The sequence below is a fragment of the Trichechus manatus genome, unplaced genomic scaffold (genome assembly GCF_000243295.1).
Source record: "Trichechus manatus latirostris isolate Lorelei unplaced genomic scaffold, TriManLat1.0 scaffold00002, whole genome shotgun sequence".
Taxonomy (NCBI): domain Eukaryota; kingdom Metazoa; phylum Chordata; class Mammalia; order Sirenia; family Trichechidae; genus Trichechus; species Trichechus manatus.
Genome location: NW_004443938.1, coordinates 20,809,642 through 20,829,518, shown reverse-complemented (window position 1 = coordinate 20,829,518; position 19,877 = coordinate 20,809,642). Strand labels below are relative to the sequence as shown.

Below are 19,877 nucleotides of genomic sequence, written 5' to 3'. Positions count from 1 at the left end.
GTTAGTGAATCAGGACAATCTGGACTCCTTGTTAAAAATGAAAATTCCTGGGCACTGCCCAGAAGCCTTTGTACCAAGCTCCTCAGATGATCCTTATGCACACCGCTAAGAACCACTTGGACCTACATTCCAGTGTAGCACTGGGCAAAAATAAGGAGCCAACATGGCCGTGCTGGCAGTTGTGAAAGGCCTGTAAACAGCGCAGCACCTGCCTGCAGCCTGCATTATCGGACAGATGGATTTGAGTGGACCTTTAGAAGTGATCACAGAGGAGGTCATGTATTCAACACAACAGTAGTTATTTCACTAGGAGGTGCTTTTTTTGGAGACATGTACTGTTCTGTACTTTCATTGTGGTACTGGTGATATGACTTGATATATTTGTATACTGCTGTATATTCCAAAAGTGAATTACTATTTTTCAATTTAAAAATTTACATAAATAATGGACAATGACTGTAGAAAAAAAGCAAAATGAGTAAAGAAATCACTCAGTCTTGCCTTAGCAAGAGAATCTCAATGTTCTAGGGTGCAACTTCTGTACAGGCTGGTTTGTCTGCATATATGTTTTATAAAACTACCACCATCATGTACACACTATTTTACACCCTACACTCCAAACAGCAATAAGGTCATTGCCTCTCCTCCTGTGGACTAAATTTTTCTCAACAAATTCATTTATTGGCAGCACAATATTGTGATGTGTAGCCAGGCATTTTATTGAAAACTTTCTGTGTACACTGACAGTTTCCAGCCTTTCAGTATTTCCTATATTACTACTATCAATGGACATCATTAAGTTGCCCAGGGATTTCCACAGGATGACTCCGAAAGGGGAATTCCTAGGCCTATGAGAAGACTAATCAGAATGTTTCTGCATCTAAGGCCACTATTTCCCAGGCCCCTTATGAGGAGCCATGGGGCAATGTCTCTGAATAAACCTCCAGGCCCTGCAGCAGGTATGTTCCCCAGGTAGAGCAGTAGCCACCCGTCCAGCCCAGACTACCAATTGTATCCTCAGCTCCTGGCCTGGCACACTCTCCTGGGACCACAAAATTACCAAAAGTAGGACTCTATCTGAAAATACAGGCTCTGGGTCTGTGCTGGACAGAAGCTCCATTGCTGGTAGGTCAGGGAATGAATCCATATGGTCTCCCAGGAGAAGCCCTCCTTCCACACAAACCCTGCTTCTCACAGTGCCATTTTTGGGAAGCATTTTTGTGGAATGATGGGAATTTGGGTTAAAACTTTCTGTGTAGTTTCCTCATCAGGAAACCAGGGACCATAATAGTTCTGGAGAATAAATGAAAAGTCAAAATAAAAATGCAAAAAATGTTCAGTACAAAATCACACACACATTCTGTAAGAAACATTCTGTAAGAAAACGTTGCTAAGAATTCAAGAAAGTCTAAAAGGAAGTACTCAAAATAACTAGAGGAGTGGGATATTGAGTGATTTTTTTTAGTTTCCTTATAATTTTCTGTTAAATTCAAATTTCTGACGAGAAGCTACTACGTTATAATGTAAAAAGTATAAAAATTTTTTTTTAAGTTGATAAAAAGAAACATTTCAAGAGACCCCAGGGTTGATGACATTTTGTAATAAAATCCATTTGTATGTAACAGAACCAAATTATTATTATAATACTTATCCAAAATTAACTGCTACAAATGAAAGGGTACTATGCTTACAGTCACAGTCTTTTCATGTGTGAGGTCTCAAAGAGGTTAAGTGAGTACGGATACTGAGGGTTCTTGTGTTTTACATCCATAGGATCAATCTATTGTATAATATCCCACATTTTCCAGGAATTCCAAAAGACTTGTAGATGTTTCCACGTCCCATACATATGCATACTTTCTCAAGTGTAATTTCTCACATATTCAGTAGAGATAATTAGCAAAGGCTTTTCAACATGGGTGAATCCTCACATCTTGTGAAGTACAGAGAGAAAAACAAAAACTTTCCCATATCACATTTCTTACACTGCATGACTATTGAAAAGTTGAGAGATAACCAAATGTTTTCTAACATTACATTACTCACACACATATTGTTTCTTGTGAGTGTTCCTTCTCATGTCTTCAAAACGCTGAGAACTGAAGAGTTCCCCTCATTCCACACATATATAAAGGCTTCACTGTTAGTTTCGATGAGTAGTAAGATTTGAGGAACTAAAGCTTTTTCCACATTCTTTACATTCAATAATTTCTCTCCACTGTGAGATCTTATATGTGAAATGTGAAGACACATTAAAGGCTTTCCCACATTCCTTACATTCATAAGCTCTCTATCCACTGTGAGTTCTTATATGTTTAGTGAGGAATGAGGAATGACTAAAGGCTTTCCCACATTCCTTACATTCATAAGCTCTCTATCCACTGCGAATTCTTATATGTGTAGTGAGGAATGAGGAATGACTAAAGGCTTTCCCACGTTCCTTACATTCATAAGGCCTCTCTCAACTATGAGTTCTTATATGGCTAGTGAGGTGTGAGGACCAACTAAAGGCTTTCCCACATTCCTTACATTCATAAGGCCTCTCCCCACTGTGGGCTCTTATATGTGTAGTGAGGGATGAGGAACGACTAAAGGCTTTCCTACATTCCTTACATTCACAAGGCTTCTCTTCACTATGAGTTCCTGTATGAATAGTGAGATTCGAGGAACTAAAGGCTTTCCCACATTTCATACATTCATAAGGCCTCTCTCCATTGTGAATTCTTGTATCTCTAGTGAGGTGTGAGGAATGACTAAAGGTTTTCCCACATTCCTTACATTCATAAGGTCTCTCTCCACTGTGAGTTCCTATATGAGTAGTGAGATTTGAGAAACTAAAAGCTTTGCCATATTTCTTACATTTATAAGGTTTCTCGCCACTGTGAGATCTTATATGTGTAGTGAGGGCTGAGGACTAAAGGCTTTCCCACATTCCTTACATTCATAAGGCTTTTCTCCACTGAGAGTTCGTGTATGTGTGGTGAGGGATGAGGAATGACTAAAGGCTTTCCCACATTCCTTACAGTCATAAGGCCTCTCTCCACTGTGAGTTCTTATATGGCTAGTGAGGTGTGAGGACCGACTAAAGGCTTTCCCACATTCCTTACATTCATAAGGCTTTTCTCCACTGTGAGTTCGTTTATGTGTGGTGAGGGATGAATAACAACTAAAGGCCTTCCCACATTCCTTACATTCATAAGGCCTCTCTCCATTGTGAATTCTTATATGTCTAGTGAGGTGTGAAGACAGACTAAAGGTTTCCCACATTTTTTACATTCATAAGGCCTCTCTCCACTATGAGATCTTATATGTTTAGCGAGTAATAAGGAACGACTAAAGGCTTTCCCACATTCCTTACGTTCATAAGGTCTCTCTCCACTGTGAGTTATTATATGTTTAGTGAGGGGGGAGGAGGAGCTGTGGGGTTTTCCCCAATCCTTACATTTATAATGTTTGTCTCCAATAAGATTTCTCCCAATAGGTCTTAGGAAAAACGGACAATGGCAAGCTTCTCCACATTGCTTACACTGATAAGGTTTGTATCCAATGTGAGGTCTGATGTGACGCTTAAATGATGAATGATCCATGAAGGCGTTTCCACATTCACAGTGTTCAGAAGAATTTACTCCAGCAGGAGTTCTTTTGAGCATAGTAAGATTTTCAATCCAGCTGAAAGTTTTTCCACACTGATTACCTTCTTCACCTTTCTTTACTGTCCCATCTTTATTTTCACATAGGCTCTCTACTGCATAACGTCTGTTAAAAATAGGAAGCATGTTAGAATTAAGTTTGTTACCATTTCACAATTACCATACCACAGTGAATGTGTGTATTTTCTGCCCTTAGTTGTCTCATGCTGCATAAATTGAATCATCTCAAAGAAGGCACTACCATTACTGTCACAGTCTTTCTAAATAATGGGGCTTTCAGATAATTGGGTACAAGTGAAATACGTTTCAAATATCCAATATCTGATTCACATTTATGGAAATAATGTGAAAACTATGTAAACCCACCGTTCTGGAACTCCATACGCACACACACACACACACACACACACACAGAAATGCTATGACACCTTAAGACTCTATCCTGAAGAACTGCTCACTGTTATGTGAAAGATACTCACCTCACCTGCCTCCCCTGGTTGTTGTGATCTTCACTGTCACAGATTTTTCCCAACATGGAGGAGCAGTCCTTCTTCATGAATCGCACTGCACTGTATGTTCACTGGATAACTTTTGTCCATTATTATCCTGTTGAGAAACTGACCCAATAATTTTCAGTGGAATTTCACAAAATGAAACAAAACAGGTAACTTTATGAGGAAAAAGGCATCTGTGAGGAAAGAAATACTGTGAAGCATATGGCAGTTTCAGGACTTAGACAATTGTCAAACGGGTAAAAAATTTACAAAGAAATAATTCCATGATGATTAAGAGTGATGGTGGCACAAACAGGATATAATTAGGAGAACAAAACAGAAAGGTACTGCAAAAAATACATGTGCTTAAAGGTAGTATTGTAAGAGGAAATAGGGAAAGTCTTTTCCCTCAAGAAGGCATGAAAGGATTACTGAAAAATCAAAAAAGTCATCTCAGGTATGTGTGGATGTTCAACCTACTCAAACCAAAAGAGATTTTTTTCGAGTTGACTTCTAACGTAATTCCATCTCAGTAGGACCGGTCCTTCAAAGGATTCTTGCCTTCCTATTGCTTCCTGACACTATGGCTCTGGCTAAGTCCTATCTCCACTCTCCTCAGATTTTTCCCTTGCTTCTCAGGGAGAAAAATTAGTGTGGTTGACACAGTGCTCATGGAGAAAGGCAAATAATGAGGGAAGATAGAGGAGCACATTTACCTGACACTGTGCCAATACGTTGGTCTCCAGGGTCTCTATAGATGGATAGGTGTGAGTTTATTTGCAGCAAAATAATCACCTCAAATTTGCAGTAAACACTGTAAAATTCTAATGTAATGTCCTAACCCATAGATCTCTCTTTGCCCCAAACTGACCCCTGAAGTCAGTGCTCATACTTACAACACTTAAAAAGCCTCAAGATTTTTAACCACAAAAGAAATAGTTTAATACATAGATTTTTACTTTCATGGGGAAGCCACTAGAGTCTAAGCCCCATGAGGGCAGTGACAACATCTGTCATGTTTGCCAATATATTCTAATTTCTCAACCCAAATCCTCTAAGAAAGTTGATAAGTACAATATATTTATTCACTAGAGAAATAAAAATGAAGCCATCCTTAACTGAATCCAGGTTCCTGAAGGTTTCCATCATCACATCTCTGTAGAGTTTCCTCTGAGAAAAATCCAGCAAAGCCCACTCTTCCTGGGTAAATTCCACTGCCACATCGTCAAAGACTACTGAGTCCTAAAACATAACACAATTTCTGGATCAGCAAGGTACCTACCATCTTCCTCAATGTGTGCAAAAGGATGGGTGAGGTTGTCAGTTCAGGGGAACTGAGAATAAAACACAAACGTTACACAAGGTTCTTTCTGTGTTCTACTCTAGACTTTGGCCATCAGCCTTGTCCCTTTGCTGACTACATTTACCTCATGACTGTTGGCGTCTTATATCATAGAATTAACAGTATTTCTAACACTGAACTATAGTTTAACTGTGACCCATTCCAGCGCTATTTGTCTCTATATTTTTAGTTCAGAACAGCCAGAACACAGCAAAAGGGAGAGAAATTCTCTACAAATGAAAGACCTATTTACACATTCAGATAATCATTTCTTTGTGGAAAAAAATCAATTTCACCTCCTTCCATAAGACCCACCAGAACACTCAATAAAACATGAAGTACAGGGTGAAAGCAGGACGGGATATTAATAACTAGGAAACACTGAAGGACTTGAAGCTTTCCCTTTTTCCATTTACCGGCCATGGGAGGCCCAAGGGCCCACGCAAAGTAGCAACACAGCCTGAGCTGCCTGTATCTTGTTCAAGAAGCCAGATCATTAGGATGTGACAGGACCACTCGCCAAAAAGAGGATAATGTTAATGAGAATTAAGAATTTTTACGTCTTTCACAAATTTTTCAGTAATTCAGCAGTTGCACTGTCATCCCATCTGACCATTTCATGGAGTCAGGCAAGGGGATTAGAAAGTTAAACAGAGCTCAGGTGAGAGATGGGAGACATGAGAATATAGATCTCCACACAATTCTCAAGATTTCATGCCTGAATGCTACTGAACATCAATTATTAGTGATCATCTCCCTCAACAAACATCCACACAGACATCCACACAAATGTATGTTATAAGATGACAGAGTCCTATTTCTACAAAGGCCAAAATCATGGCTTTGCATTTGCTGACCATGAAGAATAGGTTAAGAGTTGTATTTCATAAGTTAATAGAGGATCAGGGGGTTTACCAGTTTATTTGCCCATGAATCCTAAGAAACTTTATACCAGTCCTCTGGAGGTTCCCCTTCAAAATTTTCTCACATTAGAAGCCCCTGGGAGACATATAAGTTTGACGATCTAACTTGTACATGCATGACAATCTGAACTCTGTTTGACTACCTGAACCTCCTAGGGTACAGGGTCTCATGAAAGGTTAGACTCAAGACATATCTTCAACCCATTAGCTTCCACATACAGTGAGGAGAGAAAAGGCTGCCACACTGCACTTCTGAAGGTAAAATTTCTCTGAACAACAGAGAAGCTGTAGAATAGGAAGGCTCCCTTGTAAAGGCAGGGGGTGAATGAGCTGCCTAAGTAATCTTTAATCATGACACAAAATCAAAATTCAAGTCTCCTGCAGTGCAGTGGGCCAGGTTACATATTTTAAAGCCATGAAAAACCCTGACACTCATTACAATATATAGATTACAAAATGTTCCGTTTATTGAGCAACTACAAAATGTGAAAAGGTTTGCAAAAAGCTTTTGACACACTAGCTCATTTATTTCTCATAATGACTCTCCTAAGCAGATACTATTTCAAACAGTTCATAGCTAAGGAAAGTTACAGACAAGCAATAACATACTCAATGCTCTGTCACAAAGGACATAAGAAAAAAAAAAACCAAGCAGAAACTGGCAGAACCAACTTTGTCAGAACTTTGGAACCAAAGGTTTACTGCAATCAAGCAAACACAGAGTCAAGAAAAAGGTGATTTAAAAACGGTAGAAAAGGTTTGTGGCATTTTCTACTTGCCCATGCCTCAACTGCTGCTTGGTTAGGTGGCGGTCTTAAAGCAGTGGCAGCTTGTATTTCCAGAGTAGGCTAGAAAGAACTAAAGAAAAACAATGTATTAACAAGATGAGAATATCAACAAAGTGATATGAATTATAAACAGGAACCAAGGATAAATTTTGGAGATGAAAAGTAAAATAACTAAAATGAAAAATTTACTAGAAGAGTTGAGCTAGTAGAACAAAGAATCAGTGAATTTGAATATAGGACAATTGAAATTATTCAGTGTGAGGACAAGAAAAGAAAAAGAATAAAGAAAAGTGAAGAGAGCCAGAAGGACTTTTAGGACATCATCAAGTGGATGAACATATGCATTAGGGGAGTACCCAAAAGCGAAGTGAAACAAAAAGGAGCATAAAGAATATTTACAGAAATAATGGCTGAAATCATCCTAAATCTGACGAAAAACATTAATCTGCATATTCAGAAAGTTCAATGAACTCCAAGCAAGATTAACTTAAAGAGATCAACACGGAGAGGTATCATACCCAAACTGTTGGAAACCAAAGACGAAGACAGAATCTTGAATGCTGCAAGGGAAATGACACATCACACAGGAGGGATCCTCAATAAAATTAACAGAATTCATGAGACCCAAAGGCGGTGGAATGACGTATTTAAAGTGCTGAAAGAAAGAAAATAGATAAATAAACTGTCAACCAAGAATTCTACAACTACCAAAACTGTACTTCACAATGAGGGTGAAATTAAAACATACCCAGATAAACAAAAGCTTAAGAAGTTGGTTACCACTAGACTAGACTTGCCTTACAAGAATTGTTAAGGGAGTCCTTCAGGCTAAAATGAAAGAACACTGTTAGTAATCTGAAGCTGTATAAAGAAATAAAGATCTCCAGTATAGGCAATTATATGGGCAAACATAAAAGCCAGTATTATTGTATTTTAGGTCTGTACCTATACTTTTCATGTCATACGTGATTTAAGTAACAAATGCATAAAGTATTTGTAAATTTATGTTATGGAAACACAATGGATAAACATGGAATTTGTGAGAACAAAACTTAAGGCAGAGATATGGAGGTATACAGAACCAAATTTTTTGTATAATACTGTACTTAAGTAGAAAGTAATTTAATTTCCACTGTTATAAATCCAGGATGTTAAATGTTATCTTCATGGTAACAAGAAAGAAAACATCTAAAAAACATACTGAAAAGGAGATGAGAAGGGGAACAAAACAACGACAGAATTAAAGAGAGAAACAGTTCTACAATCATAGTTCATACAATCATACATCAAGGATATCATACATGAAGAAAGCAAAAGGTCACTTAAAAGACAGGGAAGAAAAGACCAATATGGATGTCAGAAGAGACTCTAAAACTTGCTCTTGAACATCGAGTAGCTAAAGCAAATGGAAAAAAATGATGACGTAAAAGAGCTAAACAGAAGATTTCATAGAGCAGCTCAAGAAGACAAAAGTATTATAATGAAATGTGCAAAGATCTGAAGAGAGAAAACTAGAAGGGAAGAACACGCTCAGCATTTCTCAAGCTGAAAGAACCGAAGAAAAAAATTCCAGCCCAAGTTGCAATTTTGAAGGATTCTATGGGTAAAATATTCAATGACGCAGGAAGCATCAAAAGAAGATGGAAGGAATACATGGAATCACTGTACCAAAAAGAACTGGTTGATGTTCAGCCATTTCAAGACGTAGCATATGATCAAGAACTAGTATTGAAGGAAAAAGTCCAAGCTGCACTGAAGGCATTGGTGAAAAACAAGGATACATGAACTGACAGAATACCAATTGAAATGTTTCAACAAATAGATGCAGCACTGGGGGTGCTCACTCATCTATGCCAAGAAATTTGAAAGACAGCTACCTGGCCAACTGACTGGAAGAGATCCATATTTGTGCCTATTCCAAAGAAAGGTGATCCAAGAGAATGCAGAAATTATCGAACAATACCATTAATATCACACACAAGTAAAATTTTGCTGAAGCTCATTCAAAGGCGGTTGCAGTAGCACATCGACAGGGAACTGCCAGAAATTCAAGCCAGATTCAGAAAAGGACGTGGAACAAGGGATATCACTGCTGATGTCAGATGGATCTTGGCTGAAAGCAGAGAATACCAGAAAGATGTTTACCTGTGTTTTATGGACTATGCAAAGGCATTCGACTGTGTGGATCATTACAAATTATGGATAACACTGCAAAGAATGGGAATTTGAAAACATTTACCTGTGCTCCTGAGGATCTTGTACATAGACCAAGAGGCAGTCATTCAAACAGAACAAGGGGATACTGCGTGGTTTAAAATCAGGAAAGGTGTGTGTCAGGGTTGTAGCCTTTCACCATACTTATTCAACCTGTATGCTGAGCAAATAATCCCAGAAGCTGGACCATATGAAGAAACACGTGGCATCAGAATTGGTGGAAGACTCATTAACAATCTGTGATATGCAGATGACACAACCTTGCTTGAGGAAAGCGAAGAGAACTTGAAGCACTTACTGATGAAGATCAAAGACTACAGCCTTCAGTATAAATTACACCTCAACATAAAGAAAACAAAAACCCTTACAACTGAACCAATAAGCAACATCATGATAAACAGAGAAAAGATCGAAGTTGTCAACGATTTCATTTTACTTGGATCCACAATCAACACTGATGGAAGCAACAGTCAAGAAACCAATGACACACTGCAGTGACCAAATCTGCTGCAAAAGACCTCTTTACAGTGTTGAAAAGCAAACATGTTACTTTGAGGACGCAGGTGCGCCTGACCCAAGCCATGATATTTTCAATCACCTCACATGCATGAGAAAGCTGGACAACGAATAAGGAAGACTGAAGAAGAACTGATGCCTTTGAATTATGGTGCTGGTGAAGAACACTGACTATACTGTGAACTGCCAGAAGAACAAATATGTCTTGGAAGAAGTAGAGCCAGAGTGCTCCCTGGAGGTGAGGATGGTGAGACTTCGTCTCACATTCTTTGGACATGTTATCAGGAGGGACTAATCTCTAGCGAAGAACATCATGCTTGGTAGAGGATCAGCAAAAAAGAGGAAGACCCTCAACAAGATGGACTGACACAGTGGCTGCATAATGGGTTCAAACATAACAATTGTGAGGATGGCGCAGGACCGGGCAGTGTTTCATTCTATTGTAGACAGCGTTGCTATGAGTCAGAACAGACTCAATGGAACCTAACAACAATAACAATCATAGTTGGAAATTTTAATATTCCACTTTAAATAAGGGACACATTATCTAGACAATCAATAAGGAAATGAGAATATTCGAACAACAGTATAAAATAAAAAACCTCACAGTCATGTTGTGGTGCAAGGGATTGCTTTTATATGGCCTTTCTCATCATGGTCTTATAACTCACACCCAAGTGAGCTGACTGGGTGGAACTATACAAATAAGGTATATGGCACCCTAACAAAGGGATCGGTCGGTTTTGCCATCCCGCTAGGCTTAAAATGAGCCATCCCAGAGGCAGAAGGAGATGATCTCACCAACATCACCAAAGAAGAGTCAGGAGTGGACTGCATTTTTTGGACACAGGATCCCTGCACTGAGAAGCTCCTGGAGGCAGGAGACTGACAGAGAGGGAGAGAGAGACAGAGATGTAACACTGAAGACAGTGAGAAGCTGTGGCAGCAGAATCAGGAGATGGCCCAGTCCACGAAGCAAGAAAGTTGAGTCCCTTCGAGCAGGAGGCTTGCTGGAGGGAGTGGGGTGCAGAGCTAAAAGAGCTTTGTAATACTTACCGGAGCAGGGCAGAGGCCGAGGGCCAGAGAGAGGCATGCCTGCGGGCACAGCTGAAAGGAGACGGTCCTGATGGAAGAACTGTACCCTGAGCGTTCCTGAACCTGAATTGTGACCTGTTACTTCCCTAATAAACCTCATAGTCGTATTGTCTGTGAGTTTTGTGTGACCGTTGCAATGAATTATCAAACTCAGCAGAGAAACAGAGAGTGCCATGGGGGGGACGGTTGGTGTCAGAATTGGTAAAGATGGCAAAGGGAGAAGGCACGTCTGACCGCCACCTCATAGGAATCAGTCTTGGGCTGTTGATCTTGGTTCTCCCTCCCCCTTGTAAAGTTAGAGGAGGTCAGATGCCGCCCCCACACCATTTTTATACCTAGGAATTCCAACTTAGAAGTACAAAATATTTAAGGTCTAATCACTAAGGGCCTAACTGTTATTAAATGGTAAAATATATTTGTGCAAATCATAAAAATGTAAGTCAGAGCTCTCTTTTTAAACAGAGACCAGGGATATCAGTCTGTACTGATATCTCAGTCAGAAGAATGCTTCCAAAACGGCTAGAAGATTTAAAACACTAGGGGTTCTCGCACAATATGTTAGATGTAGGAGTCTTTAAGATCCACCTCAAGATTTAAGTAAGCTTTAGAGTAACTTTTACATCAGTTAAAACAGACATTCCTCTGTGTTTGAGTAGCTCTCTATCCATGAAATTAAAAAATTCTCAGTAGAAACACACCAAACTAATCGAGAAATTTGCTTCCAGTGGAAACTGTGACCTTAAGAACTTAAATACACCAATCTCCTATACTGAACTTTGCTAATCAAAAAAAAGAAAACTTTAATTTTAGATCCTACTCGACTGTGGAGAGCCATTGAAAATGATACAGATTTAATACTAGTTTTAGGCATAAGTAGGTGGGAGGACAAGGACCTAGATTGGGGAATCGTGCTTCTCACACACCTGAAAGCCTCAGGCAAAAGCATTCCCCACTGGAAAAAAAAAGATGGGTCTGGAGACCCCACACATAATCCAGCAGACTCACTCTCTGCAGCCTCATTCCTTTGGTGAGGTCAGGAGAGCAAGAACCCCACCCAGGACCCCATAAACCATCAGGGCCTTCCCCTACTAACTCCCTCCCCCTTTTTACCCCATCACACAGTGTGAGAGATGAGCTAGTTTTAGAACTGCACAGAAAGGGCTCCAGTGCCGGAGGAAGCCAAGAAGACTGTATGTAGTGATAAAACAAGGATGACTCCAGAGGGACTGGGGCTCAGCCTCCTCGGCCTGAGCTGTTCTGTCTTCAGGCTCTGGTCAGGAAAGTGTCATTCCAAAGAGAACACCAAGGCCCAGAGTGAGAATGTTAACACTCCATGGTACCAGACCTGAGGGTCACATGAGGAAGGTGATCCCAGGCATCCAAGGCTTGAAAACCACATATGTATAGGAGAAGGGCTCAGTGACAGTGGAGCAGGGCCTTAGGATACCTTAGAATTTAGTCCCTTGGCCTCCTCTGCCACCTTTTACCTCAAAGAAGAAACACAGAGCATTGAGCACAGAGCTGGTCCCCCACCAAATCATATTTAGCCCCGCCCTTATGCTAAGAATTACCCAGTTCTCTGTGGTACTCACCATTTCCTGGCTCCAGCTTCTGTAAATTAATGTCCTCTCTGAGCCCAAGAAGCCACTTAAGAGGGATGGGAGTGGAAGCAGAGCCACTGGGCAATCTAGAGGCAGATGAATAATGTTTGGTCCACACAGCCAGTTAGTTGAAATCCTTGTGATTTACAGATGTGCAAGATGGTCGCCCTAGGTACCCAGCTGTCTAGACTGGACGAGTTCTCCCTGTGCACACCTGGGACCTGAAATGGAAGATGGAGGGAGACAGTGTTGAGTAAGGAGGGAGTGACAGGGTCTTGGCCTTCAGCTCTTTCCTTGGGCAGGACTTCCTCGCAGGCTCAAGACAATGCCCCACCCTGGGAGCATATGCATTTAAGGCAGAACAGGCTTTGACCTTCCAGAGCACACACGTGCATTCTTCACACAGCTACACAGGCCTTTTCCTTCCAGCAACAAGATCACAGATGGAAGAATTTACTCATACCAGAGCATGAGAAGCATTCAGACCCAGACAGGCTAGAAAACATGAACCTGATTTCCTCCAGGAAGTCAGGGGTCCAAAGCTGAGGTTGTGGGTTCACCTAGGTAACTCTGTCCCTTGTAGATCAACACATGCACTGTTATTTAGTATCAACATGGGTGAACTTTCAGGAGGAACGTATTTTTCAAGTTTGGTCAATGAACTCATTATGCTCCACCGATTTTTAATCATGTGTAATTAAAACTCTCTGTTGTGCTTTTTAAATTTTTTTCATTTCTAGCATTGTAATATGGGATCAGTATTTTTCCTGTTGTTTTTGCAATTAACATTTCTTTCTTCCCCTTGAGGTTTTTTTCTCCTTCATTCTCAAACCATGACACCATGAGTCCCTCAGCTTTTGAGGAATCTGGGAGGTTTCCTGAACACTTTCTCTTTCAACCTCGTAATAAATCAACAAGAAAATCAGAAAATCATTAAGTTTTTTCTAAGGAGTCACCCCCTGCCTCTGTTCCCATTTATTTTCATCCTGCTCCCCCACCAAGCTGACTCCTACACTTTTATTTCTTGGTCTTAATGTAAACGTTCTCTCTCTCATGATCTTTATACCAGTCTCTACTCTTTAAACATTATCCTTCCTATCTTCTCTAACTGTTGTTGTTAGGTGCCTTCGAGTCTGACTTCTGACTCATAGCAACCCTATGTACAACAAAACAAAACACTGCCGGGTCCTGTGCCATCCTCACAATCGTTGTTCTGCTTCAGCCCATTGTTGCAGCCACTGGGTCAATCCAACTCGTTGAGGGGCTTCTTTTTTTTCACTGACCCTTACCATTTTTCTCTAATAGAACTCTCTAATTTTAATTGACATCTTTATTTCTATATGTATTATTTTCAGCACAAAATAGGAGCTTGTTTGGTATGTAGGATCTCCAGCCCCACCCCCGACTTGCTGAATCAAAGTGTGCATTTTAACAAGACCCATGGGTTATCCACATCAACATTCAACTTTGAGAAGCATTCACTGCTCTATAGCCTGTAATTCAAGAAATGAGCATTCTATCAACTGATGCCCTTTGAACTATCTACATTATATCATTTTCTATCTTCCTGATCTACAATCTCTATGTCTGGACCTCCTCACAGTATTCCTTACCTTGTTCATAACCAGCTCCTGCCTGACGTCATTCAATCATACTTGTCATTTCTAAAGTCTATTTACAGCACAGGAACTGTGTTGCTGTTAGGTGCTGTCTAGTTGATTCCGACTCACAGCGAGCCCATGTACAACAGGACAAAACACTGCTTTGTCCTGCACCCCCCTCACAATCGTCGCTGTTTGAGCCCATGTTGCAGCCACTATGTCAACCCATCTAACTGAAGATTCTTCTTTTTTGCTGACCCACTACTTTACCAAGCACGATGTCCTTCTCCAGGGATTGGTCCCTCCTGATAACGTGTCCAAAGTAAGAGAGACAAAGTCTCGCCATCCTTGCTTCTAAGGAGCATTCTGACTATATTTCTTCCAAGACAGATTTGTTCAGTCTTTTGAAAGTCCATGGTATATTCAACATTCTCCACCAATACCATAAATTCAAATGTATCAATTCTTCTTCCATCTTCCTTATTCATCATCCAGCTTTCGCATGCATATAAGGCAACTGAAAATACCATGGCTTGGGTCAGGTTCTGTTTTCAATCACAAATATACTCACGCCCATCACTGCTTAATCCCCATCAGTGGCTGTCCGCTGGCCTTCAAAAAGCCCATAGTCAGCATGGTTCTAAATGAGCTGCTGCCATTGCCTCCCTGGTCTGGCTCACACAACACCTGCTTCAGCCCACACTTTGTTTTCTCTGCTTCAATCATCTCTGACTTTCACCAAGGAATGGATGATACTGGGTTCTCTGCTGCCTCACGGATTTACACACTCATTTTTCCCAACTAAAATACTCTTTCCACACTCATCCATCACACATGCTATCAGCCCTGCTCAGCCGTGTATGTCGTTAAATCGAACTAATTTTTTGAATCTACCAAAAATAATTTTCCCTTTCAAATAGTCCAACCTCTCAGGTGTTTTATTACAGGTATAAGATGTCCGTGTTTTTTTCATTATTTATGTAAAACTGTCTCCCACGCTAGACTATAAATCTATGGGCAAGCACTATAAATTTTGTTTTCTTGTTCATGACACTGATCACTGAGGATACACACAAAATAATCACACACACAGATATCACTTGCATATACTTTTGAGTAGCACTACCAATGGAACTTTGCGGTGATAGACATATTCTGTTTCTGTACAGTCCAATATGGTAACCACTAGCCCCGTGTGACTATTCAGCATTGAACATGTGACAAGTGCAACCAAGGAACAGAAGTTTTTCTTTTTGTTTTAATTAATTTTAAATGACACAGCCACATGTGGCTAGTGGACATCACAGCTCTGGTGGACTTACCAGAACCCTAAGCGACCAATATAGAAGAGATGGTGTGAAAGCTGCCATCAGCACAATGCAGAGCTTCACAGCTTTTTGTTTGCTGGAAGGCTGTTACATAGAGAAATAGAGCAAAGGTAACATTCAATTCAATTTGGTTGTTTTTATGTGATTAAGGCTAATGTCAACCTAAAGTGGATTTACCTCCTTCTGAAAAGTGCAGTGACATGTAAACATAGCAATGAATGGGAGTAACTTTCTGGGGGCAGGACAGGCACTCACTGAGGTGACATTTGAAGTGAGACCTGAATTTTAACAATTATCAGATCCTTATGGTTAAAAAGTTTTTCTCTAATCAGAAGAAATACTTGGAGCAAGACCAAAAGGCATGGAAAATCTTGACTGTTTGAAAAAGGTTTTAGAAAATGTGTCAAAAGCATATCTTTTGAGGGTGAGTTATAAATTTAAGTCAGAAAGTTATACATAAGCCTGACCATGTAGGATCTTGTTGCTCAATGTAAAACATATGGGTTGTATTCTGAATGTGACTGATAGCTTACCTGGTTTACATTTTTGAAATATGTCTCTGACTGCTGGGTGGAGATTATATCTGCTTACGACAAGGGAAAAAAGACAAGAAAGTTCAGAGGCTGCTTTCATAGGGTAGATCTCTCACAGGGTAGCTTGGACTATTTCCCCTAATCTAGTGAATGGATGCTGATGCCACTTACTGGTATGGGAAAGCGAAGTGAGAAGCACATTTGTTCGGGTGAGATTTTAAAAGCTCTGTCTTGGACATGTCAGATTTCAGAGTCATACAGTTCATAGTGCCCCGGGTGGACTATGGGAAGGGTTTGGTCTCTGACTCCATTGGTACCTGTCATGGATTGAAATGTGTTCCCAAAAAAATGTGTGTAGCAACTTGGCTAGGTCATGATTCCCAGTATTGTATGATTGTGTAATCTGATGTGATTTCCTTACGTGCAGTAAACTCTATCCCTATGATGAGGTTACATGTGATCTCCTTTTGTGTTATAAATTCTATCACTGTGATGAGGTTATGTTGATGAGGTTTACAAAATTGGATAGTGTCTTAATCCAATCTCTTTTGAGATATAAGAGAAGTGAGCAGAGACACATGGGAACCTCACACCACCAAGAAAGCAGTGCCAGGAGCAGAAGGTGTCCTTTGGACCTGAGGTTCCTGCACTGAGGTGCTCCCAGACCAAGGGAAGACTGATGCATCTCAAGGACTTTCCTGCAGAGCCGACAGAGAGAGAAAGCCTTCCCCTGAAGCTGATGCCCTGAATTTGGACTTGTAGCCTACTGGACTATGAGAGAATAAATTTCTCTTGTTAAAAGCCATCCACTCGTGGTACTTCTATTAGAGCAGCACTAGATGACTAAGATAGTACCCAAAAGCCCATTATCTCAACCTATAGGTTGCCTCCTCCTGTACACGAAGAATCAAACTGTGACCTCCGAAACAGACTCCATTCCTGCTTCTGAAGTTTCAAGCTAGAGGGAAGAGAGAGCACAGTTCCGGTATATATTAGGCCGTTAGGATGTAAATTGATAATCTGGCATCATATGAGGGGAAATGCTCAGATTCTGAACTAGGAAAATTGAATAGTTTTGAATAAAGGTTTGAATTTGACATAAAGTGGCTACACTAGCAGTTATGCCTCCAAGGGGAACTCTAGTCCAAAAGGGAATACTAGAATATCTCATATGCAAGTTCAAGCTGAGGTTGAAGAAAATTAGAATAAGTCCAAGAGAGCCAAAGTACAACCTTGAGTAGATCCCACACGAATTTAGAGAACATCTCAAGAACAGATTTGACGCACTGAACACTAATGACCGAAGACCAAATAAGCTGTGGAATAACATCAAGGATATCATACATGAAGAAAGCAAGAGGTCATTAAAAACATAAGAAAGAAAGAAAAGACCAAAATGGATGTCAGAAGAGACTCTGGAACTTGCTCTTCAACATAGAGTAGCTAAAGAGAAAGGAAGAAATGATGAAGTAAAAGGGCTGAACAGAAGATTTTACAGGGCATCTTGAGAATATAATGAAATGTGCAAAGACCTGGAGATAGGAAACCAGAAGGGAAGAACACACTTGGCATTTCTCAAGATGAAATAACTGAAGAAAAAATTCAAGCCTCGAGTTACAATACTGAAGGATTCTACGGGGACAATATTAAATGATGCAGGAAGCATCAAAAGAAGATGTAGACCAGGAATACACAGAGTTTAACTGTACCAAAAAAGAACTGGTTGACGTTCAACCATTTCAGGAGGCAGCATATGATTAAGAACCAACGGTACTGAAGGAAGAGGTCCAAGCTGCACCGAAGACAATGGCAAAAAACAAGGCTCCAGGAATTGATGAAATACCAACTGAGATGTTTCAACAAACGGCTGCAGCACTAGAAGTGCTCACTCGTCTATGCCAAGAACTTTGGAAGACAGCTACCTTGCCAGCCAACTACCAGGCCAATCTCTTGGCCAACCAAACATGGCCAAGAGATCCACATTTGTATCCATTCCAAAAAAAGGTGATCCAACAGAATGTAGACATTATCAAACAATATCATTAATATCACACACAAGTAAAATTTTGCTGAAGATCATTCAAAAGCGGTTACAGCAGTACATCAACAGGGAACTGCCAGAAATTCAAGCCAGATTCAGAAGAGGATGTGGAACAAGGCATATCATTGCTGATGTCAGATGGATCTGGCTGAAAGCAGAGAATACCAGAAAGATGTTTACCTGTGTTTTATTAACTATGCAAAGTTCGAATGTGCAGATCATAACAAATTATGGATAACACTGCAAAGAATGGGAATTCCAGAATACTTAATTGTGCTCATGAGGAACCTGTATACGGATCAAAAGGCAGTCATTCAAACAGAACAAGGAGATACTGTGTTGTTTAAAATCAGGAAAGGTGTGCGTCAGGGCTGTATCCTTTCACCACAGTTATTCAATCTGTATGCTGAGCAAATAATCCGAGAAGCTGGACTACGTGGAGAAGAATGCAGCATCAGGACTGGAGGGAGACTCATTAACAACCTGCTATATGCAGATGATACAACCTTGCTTGCTGAAAGAGGACTGGAAACACTTACTGATGAAGATCAAAGACCACAGCCTTCAGTATGGATCACACCTCAACATAAAGACAACAAAAATCCTCACAACTGGACCAATAAGCAACATCATGATAAATGGAGAAAATATTGAAGTTGTCAAGGATTTCATTTTACTTGGATCCACAATCAATGCTCATGGAGGCAGCAGTCAAGAAATCAAACAACACACTGCATTGGGCAAATCCTCTGCAAAAGACCTGTTTAAAGCGTTCAAAAGCAAAGACATCACTTTGAGGACTAAGGTGCGCCTGGTGTTTTCAGTCGCCTCATATGCATGGGAAAGCTGGACAATGAACAAGCAAGATCAAAGAATTAATGCCTTCGAATTATGGTGTTGGCAAAGAATACTGAATATACCATGGACTGCCAGAAGAATGAACAAATCTATTTTAGAAGAAGTACAGCCAGAATGCTCATTAGAAGCAAGGATGGTGAAACTTCATCTCACATACTTTGGAAATGTTATCTGGAGAGACCAGTCCCTGGAGAAGGACATCAGGCTTGGTAAAGTAGAAGACCAGCGAAAAAGAGGAATTCCCTCAAGGAGATGGACTGACACAGTGGCTGCAACAATGGGCTCAAGTCTAACAATGACTGTGAGGATGGCGCAGGACCCAGCAGTGTTTCCTTCCTTCTGCTGTACATAGGGTCGCTGTGAGTCAGAACTCGATGGCACCTAACAACAAAGTGAGCAGCTGACTAGAGGAGGTGGGAGGGGGGCATTTAGACTCAGGCCAACTACCCTGGTCGTCTATCAGGCCCGTGACTCTCCATTTCTCACAAACCTCCAGGAAAGCTGAAGCTGTTGGTCTGTGACCCACACTTTTGCTTAGCGAGAATTTACACGATTTTACCTGTGAATGCACCGACAGACAAGATACATCCCACGGCCATACAGAAAACAGCTGCGGTTCTGAGGACTGCGGGCGGGATGGGTGGGATTCTCCCACTAGGCGGCAGGAAAGTGGCGACTAGAGCTACAAGAAGTCGCGCGGCTCTGGAGCCGCGCAGGGTGGGCGGAGAGGCCAGCGCTGCGCAGGAGAGGGAGGGCATCTCCCTTAGAACCCCCCGCCGGGACAGGAGTACAACCACGAAGGACGCCGGACACCGGAGATGGAGCGCAACCAAACACAGCTCCCGCCGAAAGACGCACACTTCCGCTTCCGGTTTCTGGGACGCTAGGTGCTG

At 40.9% G+C, this 19,877-nt stretch overlaps 1 pseudogene; it reads right to left on the bottom strand.

Moving 5' to 3' along the window:
• Positions 1-1,583: 1,583 nt before the first annotated feature.
• Positions 1,584-19,585, bottom strand: LOC105756126 (zinc finger protein 699-like; annotated as a pseudogene).
• Between the last annotated feature and the right edge of the window lie 292 nt (positions 19,586-19,877).